Source organism: Malurus melanocephalus, unplaced genomic scaffold, assembly GCF_030028575.1.
Source record: "Malurus melanocephalus ecotype Western Australia unplaced genomic scaffold, MMel_1.1 scaffold_92, whole genome shotgun sequence".
Lineage (NCBI taxonomy): Eukaryota > Metazoa > Chordata > Aves > Passeriformes > Maluridae > Malurus > Malurus melanocephalus.
The window spans coordinates 2,072,073-2,075,517 of NW_026623324.1; the positions used below are offsets into that span (position 1 = coordinate 2,072,073).

The 3,445-nt window shown below is 46.9% G+C and overlaps 1 long non-coding RNA gene across 1 annotated transcript in view; it reads left to right on the forward strand.

The window, feature by feature from the left end:
- LOC130574929 (uncharacterized) overlaps positions 1–3,445 on the forward strand; it is a 10,709-nt gene extending 7,264 nt beyond the window's left edge. The window contains exon 3 of the long non-coding RNA XR_008965485.1: positions 3,167–3,445. This is a non-coding gene — a long non-coding RNA (uncharacterized LOC130574929). The remainder of the gene's footprint in view (positions 1–3,166) is intronic.

Consider the following 3,445-nt stretch of genomic DNA (forward strand, 5'->3'; position numbering starts at 1 on the left):
AAGCCTGAGAGAAAGGGGAAAGAAAACAAGGGAGGGACACTGAAGCTAGCTGAGCTGTCTTTTTTAGTCTTTGATAAAGTTACACTGTACAGATTTTAGAAATTTAAGAAACAGAAAAGCTTGGGCTAGTGCAAAGTCCTGGGACAATAAAAATTGCATTTGTAGGGTAGCAGATGCAGTTCCCAGACACCCTGGGARGTGGTTGAGACCATCTCCTCAGGCTGGTTCACAGCTGAGCACTATCCCAAGCCTGGGCCTGCCCCAAGGCTCAAATTCATGCCATRTGGAGACGTGAGGTCAGAAGATGTCAGACCATGCATCAGAAGATGACTCAGCCCCTAACGCAGAGCTGAAGCTGGTACCCAGCCCCTGCCACTGCTGGTACCCAGCCCCCTGCCAAGCCCAGCCAGTGCACCCTGTGGGTCTCAGGAAGAGGAACCACACCTGATCARTGCTTTGGGAAAAATATAAAACTCTTCAGGTCATCCACTAATGGTGCTGCTGTCTCAACAGATGTTTAATGAAGTTAAAGGTAAACCAGAGCTTGAGTGAATGTGCCATGACTCTAAAAATGCTCCTGCAAAAAAAGGCACCAGTGCTCCATACTGACTGCAAAGAAACCCTTCCCCAGATTTATRTGCACAAATCAGAGGAAGTTTGAAATGCTGCTCACTGACCTCCTGCTACCAGGGAGCGCTGGCAGCACGCAGCCCCCCACGCAGCACGGGCGGGTCACTCACACCGTGTGTATCTGTGCCAATCCTGAAAGGCCACCTCCAGCTCCCACACACCAAAACCTGTGTGCCCTGTGAGTCTTGCAGTGCCAGCTCCTGATGACACCTGATTTGCCCCATCCACAGCAGCCCAAGAGAATGAGGCCACCATACACATGTGCCCAGGCACCCCAGCCCTGCATGCCATGGGGCACCCAGGCTGGCACCTGAGGACAGTGTCACAATCCGGTTGTGTGGCGATCAACAGGGAATCTCTCTACCAGGGAAGGTTATGCTGAGCTCATTTGGGATCATGTCCAGCTCATCACTGCTGCATTTCTGAGCCCCTCCTGCTGCATGGTAGGAAGCTGCTTGTGTAGTTGGCTCCACTGGCATTTACAAATCATCTCTGAATCAACTGAAGGCATAAAGACAACCCTGATAACCGTGAGGCTGAAAACACAAAACAAAATGTGCTGCAGCCCCATAATGGCTGAGCAACTGAAAGAAAAGAGACTGTATAAATGTGACCAAAGAAGGTAAAAATCTTTAAGTGCTGTTGTTACAGACAGAAGAAACTCTCTGTTAGGGAACTGAGCACGTGAAAAAAAAAAAACCCTTGAACTGGTTAAAACCATGCAAAGCATTACTTGTGCACTGGGGTGGAATGTGGTCTGGGCATTGCCACATTTCAAGAGAGTGCCCTTTCAGAGTGCCACTTTGAAGAGAGTGCCCTGTGTTTCTCAGGATCCTGGACAATTACTCAATTTTATATGAGAACTTCAGCCTGCATCCTRCAGGACAAGAGAGGGTTTAAGTGAGCAAGATAGCTGAGCTGACTTGTAACGGCAGCTCCTAAATGAAGCAGGAGGAAACAAGGAAGGATCTAGTGGAGGGAGGGAATAGTCAGCTGTGGGCAGGCCACACCATCCTCTGGACTGTCACTTTTCCCTTTCACACCAAGCTACCTCTCTCCTCCAAGYGGGCTTCCCATCAATTCTGTTCCTCTGCCACCTCATCCCTCACAGATGTTTTTTTCTAAAAAAGAGTGTGCAAATATATTTTCTGGGGGATGGGAGCAGAAACCTCTCCACAGCTCAGGACTATTTCCCCATACAGGTACCCCCTTGCATCCGTCTGCTAAGCTGCAGTATCTCAGGCAGCAGGAGGCCAGCTTCTCACTTTTACTTATCACTTCCAGCACCCTGTTTACAAAACTCAGTAAAAATGCCTCAGTGCTAAAGACTGAAACTTTGACACTGMGGGAGAGAGTTATTCATCCTCTACAGCTGGTCAGTGTGCCCACTGACCTACGTAGTGCCAGCAGCTTCAAAGATGGGCAGATCTGAAAGGCTCAGCRCAGGCACCTGGCCTTTTGTACAGGAAATGCAAGCTTAGGGTGTRAATTTGCCTCCAGGAAGGTGTCAGTGGCAGGGACACTGGCTAGCACCTGCAYATGCCCCCAGGCAGTCTCTGTTGTTATTCCAGCCCTAGAGAAATGATGTAACAGCAGTGCTTTTGTGGAATCCAGCAGCATCCACCCATCAGGCTGTGTAGGATGCCYACATGCAAGGCTGCAGGCTGGGGCTCCTCTTCTGTTTTTGCTGCCAGTGCAAGAAAATTGAGATAAAAATTGAGAAACCAACAGGAGATAAAACACAGACAAAGGACTGCTGAAAAATATCAGTTGTAGTAACTTTTAGGACTAACCTTAGGTGTCAGATGAGCCTCTATTTAGAACATATGAACCATTTTGTGGGTATAACAGCAATATACTCTGTAATCCCTTCCATATTTRGCTTTATTGGCTTATTGTGCAGAGCCATTAGAATCAGGATAGTCTCTTAAGAAGCTGTTAATGGCATGCAAATTGCATGAAAGATTTCTCTGCATCAATAGAAAACAACCTAGTAATACATTCTTGCATAAAATCTGCATAAAAATCTACTACAGAAGACATACTTTGAAAGAAGCAAAAATCCTGCATGACTAAGGAAGAAATATGCTCACTACAGGAAAATGAATATCAGGATTGGAATTAGACATGACCTGTCTCAGAGCTGCTTGGATACCAAAGAGCAGATGTGCCTTTACTGAGGTATCCCGAAGATGGGATTCACACAATCATGGATAGAGCCAGGTAAAAAAAAAGTACAATGAATATTTTATGCACTAAAATATGCAGTTTCAGTCTGACCAAGCCTGAATCTGTGCTGAATTTAGCAAGGAGCAATGGCCAAAATGTGTGATGGTTGAATTAAATTATAAGTCTAAGCAACTTGCTGAGTGTAATGCATTTCTACTTTTCATGCTAAAGTGATTCTTCAACACCAAAATTTGACTTTGAGTAGGGTAGAAACACCTAAAACTAACTATCACGAAGTGCCAAGCCATTAGTCAAGAGAAATGTTGTGCCTTACCTGTTRTATCCCTTTGGGATTTTTTTCTTTTAGGTGTGGACACCGGTGGGACCGTGAATTCAGTCCTTTGTTTCCAGCAAGCACACAGCTGGAATGAACCAGTTATTAGCGTTCAGCCCGTGCCACCTGGACTGGCTGCYTTGCCCATGTGGCACAAGTGGCAGAGTCCCCAGCACCTCAGTGCACTGTCCCTCTCTCACATCGTGCCTTGGATCTGCCTGTTCTGTCTCCAGCCCTAAGTGTCTGGCACCAGAGTGCTGAGAAATACCAGGCCAGGCAGAGCTGCAGGTGTGAAACCCCTCCAGCTTGTCA